The sequence below is a fragment of the Loxodonta africana genome, chromosome 23, assembly GCF_030014295.1.
Source record: "Loxodonta africana isolate mLoxAfr1 chromosome 23, mLoxAfr1.hap2, whole genome shotgun sequence".
Taxonomy (NCBI): Eukaryota; Metazoa; Chordata; class Mammalia; order Proboscidea; family Elephantidae; genus Loxodonta; species Loxodonta africana.
Genome location: NC_087364.1, coordinates 70280169 through 70296650, shown reverse-complemented (window position 1 = coordinate 70296650; position 16482 = coordinate 70280169). Strand labels below are relative to the sequence as shown.

The following is a 16482-nucleotide window of genomic DNA, read 5'->3' as shown; positions in this document are numbered from 1 at the left end:
TTTTTTGATTCAAGTTTCTATTTTGAAATATATATGGGTTTTGAAGTAAATTATTTTAGTAGTCACAAAGTGATGTTTTAAACAGGCATTTTGAAGGAGAAAAGGGAAGAGGAAATGTTTGTTCTAATTCCTTGAAAAGTATTTGACATCAGGTAGACCCAGGCTTAATGATGGAATGGATGGAATATCAATATACTTAGAGTTGTACAAAGAGGCAAATGCTGAAGAATTCTCAAAACAACTTCCTGTCTCTGCAAGTGTTCAGGGGTTTTGTTTTTCTTCTTGTACTTCATATTTAATTTGTATTAAGTTCCAATCTTTGTTGCTTAACATAAATATTTTGAACATTATTTATATTGGTAACTTTGTAAAGAGAGACTTAATTTGAAGTTCAATCAAACCTCTAATTCTTACTTCCCCATTTCTGCTCCAAAACCCCACTGACTAAAATGATCAGCCATAATTTTTAACGGCACGGCCATCTTCGTTATGGTGAAAAACACTGGCAAAGGCACTGTTATCACAGATCCACCAATAGAGAGAGCAATCAATGGCCTGGCCTTAGCTTGACCTCTCAGGTTTCCGATTTGTAGATTCTGGGAACAAAGGCTTCCTGGGAATGCCTAAATTTAATAAGCATGCTCTTAAAGTTGTTTATAGTTAAGCCCTGGCTTACAAATATATCAATCTGCTTTACAAAGATTTGACCTCATAGGCATTGCCAGTCCTGTCATTCAGATGCAACATCTTTCCTGGAAGTAAGAATACACTTTTCTCCAGAGAGAAGAAATTGGTAAAATTGCCAGGCCAGTCATCCATCACCCTGTGCTTTAGGCATTTATGGGGCATTTGTATTCTTGGCACAAAAAATAAAATTGTACTTGACTGGCTTCTGTAATCTGCAAACATGAATAGTATGCCATTGAAGAGCTTGCCTTCAGAAGAGGGCTGGAGATTCCACTATAGAACTCAGTTCATCAATTTTCAAATATTTATTGAGAATCCATGCCATTCAAGGTTATGTCAGATGTGTTGAAGACGCAACGTTGAACAAAAGAACACCCATCCTTGCCTTTTCTAAACTTAAATTCTATTGTGATGGAGGGTGCACACTACACCTGATTAACAGCAGCTAGGCAAGCAAAGACGGCAGGACAGGGCACTGCTGGCAAGGGAAGAGTCAGTGCTCAGTAAGGTGGGAAAGACCTCAGTGTGTTTGAAACCAGACCAGTGTGTCATAAGCCTAGGAAACAATCAAAAGAGTATATTCTGTTTAGATTGTAGCAGGTGAACAAATGGGGGTGGTAGGCTGAGGAGAGGTTGGGACAGGCAAGTTGTCATAGAAGAATCCTCATTAAATAGTAAAACCTCATCAAACGAAGGATGACTAGAGGTTCACAGGGTAAGGGCAGGGATCCAGGTAGAAGATGCTGCTAAACCCAGGCAGAGTGTCATGAGACAGCAAGATGCATCTTGGGAAATGCAAGTTGATACATGGCTTGAGTGGAGGGTGGTGGCAAGCATAGCAGAATATGACGGTTAAGGTTCTAGGTCAACTTGGCTAGGCCATTACTCTCAGCGGTTTCCAGATATAATCATCCTCCATTTTATGATCTAATGTACACAGCCAATCAGTTGAAAGGGGAGTTTCCTTGGGGGTACGGCCTGCATCCAATATATATGAATGTTCTGGCAGAGCTGTATCCAGCCCATCATTCTTCAGCTCTGGTTCTTGGGACATAAGCCAGCAGCCTGTCATATGACCCAGGGGCTTATCTAGGGAAAATAGTACCTAGGGCAATTAGTGTTAAATTGCTGAATGATCTCTCACAGCTGGTGATAGAAATTGCAATGACCAATAGAAACTGTGCATTGGCACCCTCCTTCAAGTGGCGCCCAGGCCACACGCCCTATCTGCTACACCTTAGCTGTGCCTCTGCTCTGACCTGCAGATTTGGGGATTCGTCAGCTCCCGCAGATGTATGAGCCTGAAGTCTGCTGCTTGACCTGCCGATTTTGGGTTCATGTGAGTCAGGGAAAGCCTCCAGCCTGACACCTGACCCACAGATTTGGTACTTGCCAGCCTCTCTTTCTGTGTGTGTGTGTGTGTGTGTGTACACAAAAATGTCGGAACAGGGGATTGCTGGCAATATACATACACTTCAGTGGTTTTGCTCCTCTAGAGAACCCAGCCTAAGACATAGGGCAAGGTGGCAAAGAATGCGAGGCAGGCATATCAGTCAGGATTGCTACTTGCTGCAAATAGCAGAAACATAAACAACTATGGCTTAAATAATTATGAACCTATTTTTCTAAAAAGAAGTTTTGTAATAAGCAGTTTCTGACTTTGATCCAACAACTTAATTATATCACAGCTAAAGGTCAACCTCTTGGGTTACCCCTCATGGGACCAACATGTCTGCAGCAGTTCCAAGCATGTCATCCAGACCCCATGTCCAATGCAAGAAGCAAGGGGTTGGGTGGCACAGAAAAGAGCATCTTGGAGTGCTTCTTCCTTATCAGGGAGAAAAATTCATGCCCAGAAATTCTCTAGAAGACTTCCCTCTAGACCTGGGGAACATGCTCACCTAGATGAGGAATCAGTTTTCCTAAGGGAATAGAATCTGACAAATCAAGTTTTTCTTAGCAAGAAAGGAGAGGAAATACCTGTTAGAGTGGCAGTAGAAACTGGTGATACAGGGATTTAGATTTTTTGTGCTAACGAATAGACTTCCCTTTACAGACAGAGAGAGGGTCTCTGGCTGAAACATCAGCTTAGGATAACTTGATGATCGTTACATTTCTTATCCCCTTTAAAATATTTTTGCTGTCATATGTACAAGACTTGGTTTTTTCCCTACTTTTGCCCTCTTTCTTTCCCTGGGTTTTGTAGATGAGACAAGTATTGCCTTCATTTATTCATTTTCAACTTATATATTCAAATCCGATAAATGAAATCCACCAGGATTGTATTCTTTCCAAGCAGCTTTATCATACAGCTTCCTAACAGACTTTTCCTTTGTGCCACAAATGTGGAGACAAATGTCATTACTACTACTGTACTTATCAATATGTGAACAACGAATCATACATATTTATTTTTCTTTCAGGAGGAGTAAAAATGGTTCTGGTAGGAAGGAGAATGTGGAAAAATAGAAAGATTGATATCTTGCTTTTGTAAGCAAAATAACAAATGACCTAAATTTCTTACTCAACCAAAAAGATAGAAGAATAACAAGTTCACTGATGACGAAAAGCATTCCCCGCGCTTCATTAGCTTTGCTTTTTTTACGCTACATTAAATAAAGGAGTCTAAATAAATTCCTACCTGTTCAGAAAGATCCTTCAATTTTTGTTACAGCCAATTTAGTTTGGTGTTTACATCTTCTACCTTAATGAAGAAAAAAAGATGATAAATTTTTACTACAAAGAACCAGCTATAGTCGAATGTGTTATCATTTGTTATTTGTAGCAGTTCAGATAATATTTTTTGAAGTATAGACTACAGAGAAAAAGACACTATCCTTCATAGCTGACACCTATTATCTATGAGCAAACAAGTCTCTGAATAATGCTCATTGGGAAGTTCTAGCTTGTGGCAGAATCTACAAAAAAAAAAAAAAAAAAGGTTTTGTCATAGTGAGAGACCAGGGATTTGCCAGTTTAATTCCTTTACAATCTGGATCCTACCCAAGAGTTCTGGATTTGCCTTAGTGTCTCCTCCTCACTCAGCATCCACATGATGAGGGCTTTATAAACCTTTCTTGTATGAAGGACTTTTTCATCAGAACACTATATGGTTTCATCAAAACACTACATGGTGTTCATTTTACATCAGTGTTCACTTAGTGTATACGGTTATGAAAATACGGAATGATAAGCTAATGTATAACCTAACAATATTTTTTAACGTATTTGCTGATTTGGGGTTAAATGTAAAAGGTTGACCATGGGTGATTATCTCCTCCTCCTCCCAAACATGACAAAAAATGGCTTAAAGAATGAAAAATATTTTCATGGATTGAATTGTGTCCCCTCAAAATATCTATCAACTTGCTAGGTCATGATTCCCAGTGCTCTATGATTGTTGGCCACTTTGTCATCTGATGTGATTTTCCCACGTGTTGTAAAGCCTATCACTATGATGTTAATGAGATGGATTGTGGCAGTTATATTGATGAGATCTACAAGATTAAATAGCGTCTTCAGCCAATCTTTTTTTGAGATATGAAAGAGAGGAGCAAGCAGAGAGACATGGGGACCTCATACCACCAAGAAAGCAGCACTAGGAGAAGAGCTGGTCCTTTAGACCCAGGGTCCCTGCATCTGAGAAGCTTCTTGACCAGGGGAAGATTGAAGAAAAGGACCTTTCTCCAGAGCCAACAGAGAGAGAAAGCCTTCCCCTGGAGCTGACGTCCTGAATTTGGACTTTTAGCCTATTTCACTGTGAGGAGGAAACCCTGGTGGCACAGTGGCTAAGTGCTATGGCTGCTAACCAATGGATCGGCAGTTTGAATCCACCAGGTGCTCCTTGGAAACTCTACGGGGTGGTTCTACTCTGTCCTATGGGGTTACTTTGAGTCAGAATCGACTCCACGGCAATGGGTATTTTTTCGGTTTTACTGTGAGGAAATCAATTTCTCTTTGTTAAAGCCATTCACATGTGGTTTTCTGTTATAGCAGCACTAGATGGCTAAGACGAATATTTTAACTTAAGAGGACAAAGAGAATAGTAGAAGATAAAACATCAGAAAAGCTATTATAGTCATTTTTTTTCTAGAAAGTAGAATCCGATAGAGGGGGGATAATGGATATAGCAGAAACATTAGAAAAGCTCACTGACCACACAAAGGGGATTCTGATGGGAATTGAGCTTCTTCACCTCACGAATTCCCTGAAAGGCTCATCACAAGGGCAGCCGGTGGCATGGAGAACAGGAGCCACTCTTACTCCCTACTCCTTCACAAATGCGCACGGGGAGAAAAAAGGTTTAATCTCTGGAGAAGTTGATTCAGGTACCAGGGCACACCACGAAACGTGGAGATTCAGGTTGAAAATGGGGTGATCAAACTGGTCTAAACACTCTAAATGAAGTCGGCTCATTGAATCGTCCCCCTGCCCCCTACCACCCACAAACCAAAACCCACTGCCATCAAGTTGATTCCAACACATAGCAACCCTATAGGACACAGTAGAACTGCCTCCTAGGGTTTCCAAGGCTGTAATCTTTACGGAGGCAGACTGTCACATCTTTCTCCTGTGGAGGGGCTGGTGGGTTGGAACCACCAACCTTTCAGTTATCAGCTGAGCCCTTAACCACTGCAACACTAGGGCTCCTCTCCACCTCCCAGAGCTTCTAATAAGCATTTGGTGCTTCAATTGTGTATACAAATGTTCAGTGAAGGAATAACACACCTGAGAGAAAATACTCTCCCAGAATTGAATGTAAAGCAAACAAACAAACACTTAGAAAATAAAGACCCAGTTAGAACACACACCAAAACAGAAACCAAAAAAAACAAACCAGTTGACTTTGAGTCAATTCCGACTTACGGTAACCCCAGGTGTTACAGAGTAGAACTGAGCTCCACAAGGTTTTCTTGGCTGCCATCTTTAAGGTAGCCTATTAACAGGCCTTTCTTCCATGGGACCACTGGGTGAGTTAGAACCACCAACCTTTTGATTAGTAGCCAAGAGCAAGCCATTTGTGTCACCCACAGAAGTCTTTTTTTAAAACACATCCAGAAAAGAATAACGGGATTCTCTCTCCTTCTCTCTCTCTCAAAAAATAAAAACAAATTAATGTAAATTACACCCAAAAAAGAAAAAAAAATCTGTAGACATTAGAAAAATCTATAAGTAGACCAAAACAGGAAACAGTAGAAGATAAGAATGAATATAAATGAAAATTAAAGGATTAATTTAGGTGATCCAACATCTAATTAGTAGAAATTCCAGACAGAAGAAAAAAAAAAGACAAGAAATGATATGATCAAAGAAATAAAATAATTCCAAAACTGAAGGAGCCCTTGAGTGCCCAGCAAAATTAACTAGATAAAGTAGTCACACCAAGTAATATCACCATGAAGATTCAGATCACCTCCTGTTAAAGGGCAGATTATAAAAAAACTCATGAAATAAATATGAATCAAAATGATAAAATTGAAATCCAAAAGATTGTAGAAAAGTAGGACTAAAAATTCTGATGAAAAATTATTTTCAGCCTATAATTTTGTACCCAGCCGAGGTATCAATCGAAAGTGAGGATTGAATAAAGACATTTATGTTGTCCAGTAATTAAAAAAAAAAAAAAACTTACCTCCCACACACCCTCTCTTAGGTAGGGTGCTACCAAAGTATACGATTCAAGAAAGTGAGGTAGTAAAGCAGGAAAAATAGACAGAAAATTCAGGAAACTGTGTCTTCAGTACCAAAAAAATAAATAAAAATAAGCCCACTGCCGTTGAGTGCAATTCGTAATGACCCCATAGGTTTTCCAAAGCTGTAAACCTTTACAGATACAGATTGCCACATCTTTCTCCCACTCTAACAGAGCTGCTCCTGGTTTTCAACAGCCGACTTAAGGGTTGGTAGTCAAAAACATTAACCACTGCACCATCCCGGCTCTTCAGTAAAAAAAAAAAAAAAAAAACCTGTTGCCATCGCATTGATTCCAACTCATAGTGACCCTATAGGACAGAGTAGAGCTGCCCTATAGGGTTTCCAAGGAGTGAATGGAGGATTCGAACTGCTGACCTTTTGGTTAGCAGCTGAGCTCTTAACCACTGTGCCACCAGAGCTCCTTGGAAACCCTAAAAACAAACAAATAACCCATTGCTGTGGAGTCAATTCCAACTCTTAGTCAACCGTATTGAAACTGCCTTCTAGGGTTTCCAGTGAGCAGCTGGTGGATTCAAACTGGCAACATTTTGGTTAGCAGACGAGCGCTTAACCACTGTGCCACCAGGGCTCCATTTGGAAACCCTATGGGGTAGTTAAACTCTGTCCTATAGGGTTGCTATAGGACAGAGGAATCGCTATAGGAATTGAATCCACGACAACACGTTCAAAGGGTTAGTGGCTTCTTATACCTTCACCAAATTCCCTGTTTTGAGTACTACTGCTCTCCTATTTCCAGAAGTGTCTGGTGCTATCAATCCCTGAGATTGGTGGGAGGCAGTGGGTAGGATTCTGCAGTATAATAATGTTGCCATTCTGTAAGCTAAATTTTTAGTTCTATTAAAGACACTCTTGAGTCATCTCATTCTCAACTTCTAAAATTGTTGTGATCATCTTCAGTCTTTTTTGCTATGTTCTTAAAGTCTTCTTTAATTTATAAATAATTATAAATTAATGGAAGGTTGCAAAGAAATGTACAATGAAGTCCTGTGCAAACTTCCTCCAGCTTTCCCCACTGTCCACATCTTACGTGACTATAGTACAATATCAAAACTAAGAAATTGACATTGACTTAATCCACACAGTTCAGATTCCACCAGTTATACATGCACTTGTGTGTGTGTGTGTGTGTGTGTGTGAGTTTGTATCTCTATGTAATATATAGGCTTCATCATGTTTATATGCTTGTGTAATCACCACAGCAAACAAGATACTCAACTGGACCATCACCACAATACTCCCTCCCCTTAGCCCCTTATAACTACAACCATGCCCTCTCCCCCCATCCCTAAATCCTGGTCACAGCTAATTTGTTATCCACCTCCATAATTATATTATTTCATGAATGTTCTATAAATAGAATTATGTAGTGTATATTCTTTTGAGTTTTTTTTTTTTTTATATATACTTGGTCTAATTTCCTTGGGGGTCATTCAAGTTGTTGTGTGTATTAATAGTTTCTTTTTATTGCTGAGTAGTAGTCCCTAGACACTACCTATTTGTCAGTTTGCTGTACTATGGTGGCTTGCATGTTGCTATGATGCTGAAAACTATGGCACTGGTATTTCAAATTCCAGCAGAGTTATTCCTGGTGGACAGGTTTCAGTAGAGCTTCCAAACTAAGATAGACTTGAAAGAAAGGGCTAGTGATCTACTTCTGAAAATAAGCCAATGAAAACTTAACTAATCATAACAGAATGTTGTCTGATACGGTGTTGGAAGACGAGCCCTCTAGGTTGGACCAAAACTCAACTAAGCCCATTGCCGTTGAGCTGATTCCAACTCATAGCAACACTATGGGACAGAGTAGAACAGCCCCATAAGGTCTGGAATTGCTGACCTTTTGGTTAATAGCTGAACTCTTAACCACTGTGCCACCAGGGGTCTTCTGGGTTGGAATCCAAATACTCAGAGTCCGCAACAATGGACTCAACATACCAACAATCATGAAGATGATGCTGGACAGGGCAATGATTTATTCTGTTGTACATGGGGTTGCCATGAGTCATAGCTGACTTGATGGCAACTAACGACAACGACAGTAGGGTGTACCACAGTAACCATTCATCCACTGAAGAACATTTGGGTAGTTTCCAGTTTGGGGCTATTACCAATAAAGCAGCTGTGAAAATTTCTGTACATATTTCAGCATAAAAATAAGGCTTCATTTCTCTGGGGGTAAATGCCCAAGAGTGCAGTTCCTGGGTCAGATGGTAAGTCCATCTGCAGTTTTGAAGGAAGCTGCCAGAACTATTTTCCGGAATGGCTGTACCACTGCACATTCCCACCAGCACCGGATGAGCAATCCGTTTGCTCTGCATCCTCCCAGCATTTGGTAGAGCTGTCACGTTGTAGTTTGAATTTGCGTTTCTCCAATTGCTAATGACGCTGAATCTGTTTCCCTGTGTTTATTTACCATGTATTCTCTTTGGTAAAATGTACTTGCATGTCTTTTGGCTATTTCTAATTGGCTTACTTGTTTTTTGTTTTTTTTTTTAACGTTGAATGTTGAGAGTTCTTTATATATTCTAGATACAGGGTCTTTTTCGGAGAGGTGCCATACAAATATTTTCTCTCAGTCTATAATTTGTCTTTTCATCTTTTTAGCGGAGTCTTTGCAAGTGCATTTTTTTTTTTTAATTTGATGAGGTCCTATTTATCAATTTTTCCTTTTATGGGTGATGGTTTTAGTGTCAAGTCTAAGAACTCTTTGTCAGTCCTAGATTTCAGAGGTTTTTCTCCTATATTCTTTTCTAGAAATTTTAAAGTTTTATGTTTTACAATAAAGTCCATGATGAACTACTTTTGCTCCTTTGTCGAAAATTAATTGGGTATATTTTTGCCCATGCATTTCTGGGTTCTCTATTCTGTTTCATTGATCTATGTGTCTAACCCTTTGTCAGTACCATACTGTCATGATTATCTTCAAAAAAAAACTGTTTTTTATTGTTTTCATTTTTTTTTAGCAGGGATTCAGGAGATATTAGAAGTAAATACAAATGTTTGATCTTCCATCTTTCACTAAAGATTATCTGTGTGTTTTTAAAAAACATCTTTTTTAAATTTTTTTACTAGCCATGGTAAAAATTCTTAGTTTTATATATTTAAAAAAATTTATATTTCAGTTAACAGAAACTGCCTGGGATCTATATATATTTGAAAAATAACACACAGGTATATGACAAATGTTCAAATAGATACAAGGATATAATATCGCCAAATCAGAGAAGGAACAATAAATTCTGCCAAAGGTGAGGTAGGGGGTTCAAATGAATCAAAGAAAGTTAACCAGAAAAGGTGACAATTGAGCTGGATTTCCCTAAACCTTTTTTTTTTAGAGAGGGTATTCACAGTGGTATTAGCAGTCCACCCAGAAGACTAATTTCAAAATACAGTATCTAAGGACTTCCGCTTCTAGTCAAGACAGATTAAGAGAGATTGAATTCACACTCCTGCTGGAAATAATTTAAAAACTGGACAAAATGTATGAAACAATGGTATACGAGACACAGGACAGCAAGCAACAAAGGAAAGTGAGCTTTCAGAGTGGAGAAACAAACAAGTGAGCCCTATACTTGGCCCAGCCTACTGGTGACATAGTGGCATAGTGGTTAAGAGCTACAGCTGCTAACCAAGAGGTTGGCAGTTCAAATCAACCGGGCATTCCTTAGAAACTCTAAGGGACAGTTCTACTCTGTTCTGTAGGATCACTATCAGTCAGAATCAACTTGATGGCAAAAGGTTTGTTTGTTTTGTTTTGTTTTGTTTTTGGTTTTTACTACCTGGGGTGTAAGCAGTAATGGAGTGAAGATCCAGGCAGATGTGGGGTATGCCTAAACTAAGCAGATGGAACTGAATATCTAGGGAAGCCTAGAGAGCTACAGCTGACAAGGCAGAGTACCAGAGAAGAGCTGCAAGGAGAGAAAATTCCAAAGATCTGCCCAGGGTCCCCTCCAGGGTTTAAGAGAGTACTGATCAGTACATGCCTACGAGCAAGCTACGTCAGCTCGGGAAAGGAACCACGCAAAAGGATTAGCAGGAGCGGTGCCTCTATCCAGCAGCCAAAGTAGAAAACCTCATAAATGAGGAGGCATGGGCTAGAGCTATAAAGATATTTTGCCTCAATCTTGGGGAAATATTAACTTCAGTGCTGATCCTGCCCAATAAAGCTTAAAAGCAAGACTCAGAAGGAACAAATAACAACAACAACAAAAAAAAACACCAAACCCAGTGCTGTTGAGTCGATTCTGACTCATAGCTCGGGATGTTGGTTTTCCCACTATACAATGAGAAGGAGTTGGGAGCAAACGTATTAAAATGTTGAAGCATAAGGTAGCCAGAATTGTAATAACTACTGGAGAACTTAAGTATGCCAGCAGCTGACTTTTGGGTTAAACTAGCATAAATAATACCACTTGTAGAATGGGGAGTACTTAATTGTGGCTGGAGAAATAGCTCTCAGCTTCTGTACTAAGGACCCCTGGGGTTATTTAGAATTATTTCAGGAGTCCTGGGAGCCCTGGTGGTGCAGTGGTTAAGAGCTCAGCTGCTAACCAAAATATCAGCAGTTTGAATCCTCCAACTGCTCCTTGGAAACCCTATGGGAGTTCTACGCTGTCCCATATGTCGCTATGAGTTGGAACTGATTCGACAGCAAAGGGTTTGGTTTTGAGATACCTTCTGGGCCCTAATTAATACTGGACACAATGACATGGAACTAGTAGGTATTCAAGTAAGGCTCTTCCCCTCTTTTTTTCTACCTTTCCCTCCCATTAAGAAATAAAAAGATAAAGTGGGCAATTCTATCAGATCTAGTCCTTGCTCTTTACAAGACAGACATAGACACTAACCCATTGCTTTGAAACTAAGCGATATCCCAACATCTCCCACCACCACCACCCAGCCCTACTCTGTTGGAAATGGTGGCATTGAAGCTCAAAAAAATGTGGCTCCTGAGTTACTGAGATTTGCACAGATCATCCCTTGCTGTCCCATTGCCTGGGCTAGCTCTGCTGGTATCTGTGAAGGCTCTAACTCTGTAGCTGTCATCACTGCCTTGGTCTTTGTGCACCTATCGGCGTCGACTTTCTGCGGATCCCTTGGCACGGCTCACACCCTTGAATAAAGCTCCTCGGCAGCTACTCCCACAGCCGGTTAAAACTTGCCCAGGAAAGTAAATTAAATGCAAAGCAAATAAACCAACCACAATAGAATCTGGGCGATTCATTTATTATCAAAGAAAGTCTTAGTTAAACAATCGTTTTTCATTTTACATGTTAGTTAAGATTTGGGTAAAAGCTGTTTCCATTTTTCATTTTTGAGGCTTGATTTCTATTCATGATAATAATAAAAACTGCTGTTATTTTGAAGAACTTAGTAAATGAACAAAGTTGAAAAAATGGGGTTTAATTGATTAAAGCTAATTTTTTTTTTTTAAACCAATTTTAGGCAAGGACAAAAACCTTCTTCCTTTTTCCCAAATAATAGCACTAGAGCTGTAAGATCTTGATCAAGCCTGGATTAAGGGATTAGCCGGTGGACCCCTTGCTCAGGGAATCCTTCTATGAGGGCGAAGGACAGTCACTGTCACTAACTGGGGAAAAATATATTCATTTATAGAAAGCCTCTATGGGAGAATATAATATCAGAGTATATGGACTATGTTTTAAAGATACTTGGGATGGGACAAGTGAGATCCCAAAATGTGTTGCACGGTAAAAAGTAAAAGGAGAACATTTATTTTGCCCAGTGGATGGTGCAAGTTAGGAAACTGAACGGAATTTCACAATACAAAGGAAGAGACGCCGAGCCTCCCCACAGCTGTCTTTTCTTGCTTTCTTTTCCTATATGGCGCTCAGCCTCTTGCTTTCAAATATTGTTAAACAAATATTTAAAGAAAATCAATGTGAGGAGATGGTATAATATTTATCTGCTTGGTGCAAAATATTATTAAGCCCTCACATATCTTGGCCTCACACTGGACTTCAGGAACTCCAACCTTACACGTCCAGCCTAGTAGCCCTGAAGACAGAAAGACAGAGAAAGCCATATTTATACTACTAGCTCAGCAACTCAATGAATAATACAAAACCTCATTTTAGAATAAATAACACATATGGATATGTTGTGAAGAAAGAGTCCATATAATTTGTTGATGGCTTATACGTGAGATTAGAGAGAAAAGTGAGAAGTGAAAGGAAAGTCCAAACAGCAGAGAAAGGAAGACATCTTGTCCTCATTTAATGTTTCCAAACATGGCGACTACCATTTTATTGAAAGCCTTCTCTGCAGAAAAACATACATTTCTGGGACAAGGTCTCCTTCAGAAAGCTCCAGAGATACTAGTAAGATATTGTTGGAAGAAAATGAATTTGAGATAAGTTTTCCCAAAACACTTAATTTACATCAGCAGTTTAATGCCTACAAAACTTGAAGTAGCTTTGTTGTTGTTGTGTGTGTGCCGTCAAGTCAGTTTTGACTTATAGCAACCCAAACCCAACTGCACCATAGGGTTTCCTAAGCTGTAACCTTTTCAGGAGCAGATCACCATGGCTTTTCTCCTGAGGAAACTCTGGTGGGTTCAAACTGCCAACCTTTTGGTTAGCAGCCAAATGCTTAACCACTAAGCCACCATGGCTCCTGAAGCAGCTTTAGAAATTATCATTTATATGATTTCAGTAATGTGCAATCATAAGTAATGGTTTCACTAAAGGGATATCAACCTAAGAGAGTACAAATATAGAAAATAAAATTGATTTTTTACAGATTCAGTTAAAAATATGTGCTGTTGTTGTTGTTAGGTGCCATCAAGTCGGTTCCAACTCGTAGGGACTGTATGTACAACAGAATGAAATGTTGTCCAGCTCTGCACTGTCCTCACAATTGTTGCTATGTCTGAGGCCACTGTTGCAGCTACTGTGTCAATCCATCCTGTTGAGGGTCTTCTTTTTTGTTGACCCTCTACTTTACCAACCATGATGTAATACCTTCCAACCTGAGGGGCTCATCTTCCAGCACTGTATCAGGCAGTGTTTCACTGCTCTCCATAAGGTTTTCACTGGCCAATTTTTTTTTGGAAGTAGATTGCCAGGTCCTTCAGACAAAGTCTGTCTTAGCCTGAAAGCTCCACTGAAACCTGTCCACCATGGGTGACCCTGCTGGTATTTGAAATGCCAGTTGCATAGCTTCCAGCATCACAATAACATGCAAGGCACCACGGTATGACAAACTGACAGATAAGTGGTGGGAAAATATGTACAAATAAGGTAAAAACAAAATAGTTAAAAAAAAACTCTAAATTTAAAGTTGTTGAGAAATAAATCTGTATGCTGACTACACTCAATGCTCAAATGTATGTCTTAAAGGTTTGTTTTATTATATTTAGTTCTTTATGCACAGTGAGAACTGACCACGAATACCAAAAAAGGCAATATTTAGGTAGGACTCCGCAACCAGTTAGAAATTCTGATAACACCCAAGATAAATGAGAGATTTTGCTTTTTTTCAAAAAAATTTTTTAAAATAACTTGAAAACAATCCCAATGATGTTGAAGAGAACCAAAAACTAAAAGGAAAATAATAAATAGGGTCTTCATAGACGCCAAAAGAACATGCGTTGGGCAGTGTTAATAGAGAAAAGATGGTGGTCAGTTCAAGGTTAAGTTGCCAATTGTTCTTTCTCTTGCCAGGAAAGAGACATAAGTAGAGGTCATCAATATTGGCCTTCACCAGAAGAAGGGAGGGGCAGAACAGAAACCCAGGCATTGTGAGCAAAGAATACCTTCTTGGATATAAAAAGTTAATTTGCAGAAGCAAAATGATTAGCAAAACCCAGTTGAAGGTTTGTGGAAAAAGCTCAAGACTAAATCCAGAAAGTAGATTGGATGAATACTGAATTCCAAAGAGAAGAGAGCCAGGTGTCCATGTTTATTCTACCAAATTATTGCTGGAACCTAAATTTCAAGACAATTAGACAGCCCAGATTTAATAGATGCTAATATGTGTCTATGATTTGTTGGCCCAAGGGGTAAAAATTAAACAAGCAATACGTCAATCTAGGAAATGTTCAACTTTCATTGACCATTATGTGCTAAGCATGTTACGACCTTATCACATTAGGTTTTCAGTAACTGAATAGAATATTACTTTTATTTCACTGCCAAGGACACTGAAGCTCAGAGAATCCAAACATTTGAACAAGGAGTAAGTGCTTCATCTGGTACTGGAGTACCACGCTTTTTCCTCTAACACGGTGCTTCTTGCTACAACAGACAACAGACAAAAGACAATGGACAACAGACAACAGACAGTCAATATAGCTTATATTTTTTAGGACCAAAATGCTTTAAAAAATAAATCACATAAAGGCTGGTATGCATTTTTACCTTTCATTCTCTGTACCCTACTGTCTTCCTTTCCATAGTTCCAATTAATGTAGCAATTATAGAAAAATAAAAACAAACAAACAAAAAAACCTCAGATTCTAATTAGTGTCCTCTCCCTTCATATTTAGCTGGGTTTCACTACTACTTGGAAAATCCTTTATTGACTAATTTTTGTAGTCACAACAAATAGTTGCCCTATGTTTTCCCCCTTTCTCCTGATTCCTTTTCCCTAGCATTCTCAATAAGCAATGTCATGATAAATGGAGAAAAGATTGAAGTTGTCAAGGATTTCGTTTTATTCGGATCCACAATCAATACCCATGAAAGCAGCAGTCGAAAAACCAAAAGATGCATCACATTGGGCAAACCTGCTGCAAAAGATCTCTTTAAAGTTTTGAAAAGCAAAGATGTCACCTTGAGGACTACGGTGCACCTGACCCAAGCCTTAGTGTTTTCAATCTCTTCATATGCATGAGAAAGTTGAATGATGAATAAGGAAAACCAAAAAAGAACTGATGCCTTTGAACTGTGGTATTGGCAAAGAATATTGAATATACCATGGACTGCCAAAAAAGTGAACAAATCTGTCTTGGAAGAAGACAGGATGGCGAGACTTTTTCATCTCAAGTACTTTAGTCAAGTTATCAGGAGGGATCAATCAGTGGAGAAGGACATCATGCTTGGTAAAGTGGAGAGACTGTAAAAAAAAGGAAGACCCTCAACGAGATGGATTGACACAGTCGCTGCAACAATGGGCTCAAGCATAACAACGATTGTGAGGACGGCATAGAACCAGGCAGTGTTTTGTTCTGTCATACATAGGGTCGCTATGAGTCAGAACTGACTTGAGGGCACCTAGCAACAAAAACAGCATTCTCAGAGGTAATTTTTCTTCATTGTTGGATGAAAACATTGAGCCTGAAGGAAATTACTTACATTTGCCTTTTCTCTACTTCAAAACTTCTGTGTCATTAGCCTCCCCACTCTGTTCCTTCAAAACCTTTCCTAAGAGAAGCTCCCTATCCTCTTTGAGAATCCACCTTGTCCTCTCAAGGACTCATCTGGTTTCTGGAATAATCTCCTCACACTCACCCAAGACTCTCTGGATACCTCCTACCGCACACCCTGGCATGTTGCATCTTTCTTTCCCCCAGCACTCATAAATATGATCCTTCTCCCCAGTAACCTTACATTAAGGGCCTTTTTTCTGCCTTTCCCAGCGAATGTCCAAAGCATAGCTACAATTTTTCTTTCTACTCCCTCTCATCTGATTGCAATCTGCCTTCTGCCTCCGCTTTACTGAAAATGCCGGGTTGAATGTGATTGGGACCTTCCTAAACACCAACTCTAGCTGCCTTTTGAGGAGTCCTCTGATCTTCTGCAGTGAATGGATCAGTTGACCACAATGCCAGTTTTAAAACCCTCTTTTCTGGCATTTTGTGGTAGTGAATTCTCCTTTCCTTCTTGGGCCATGCCTCTGTATCTTGTCTTGATGTCCCATCCCCTAAGTGTAGTCTCTTCAGTGTTCTATTTCAACCTTCTTTGTGTTGAAATTCTTTCCTTCGTAATATCATTCACTCGCATGATATCAACTTACACCTTTAAAGTTTCTGAAATCCCAGTTCAATTTATCCTTTTAGATGTTGATATCCAGTAGGTTAGTTTATTTCATTTACTCACCCATGTATTGATTTATTCA

General features: G+C 39.4%; 1 protein-coding gene across 11 annotated transcripts in view; it reads right to left on the bottom strand.

Annotated features, from left to right (window-relative positions):
• The window catches only part of P2RY1 (purinergic receptor P2Y1), a 339516-nt gene that overhangs the window by 91027 nt on the left and 232007 nt on the right, over positions 1-16482 (bottom strand). For 9 of the 11 annotated variants that reach the window (XR_002787253.2, XR_002787258.2, XR_002787252.2 and 6 more), the window contains one exon: positions 3329-3391. The exons of the other annotated variants lie outside the window; for them this stretch is intronic. The gene's annotated coding sequence lies outside the window, so the exon portion shown is untranslated. The remainder of the gene's footprint in view (positions 1-3328; positions 3392-16482) is intronic. 11 annotated transcript variants of the gene reach the window in all.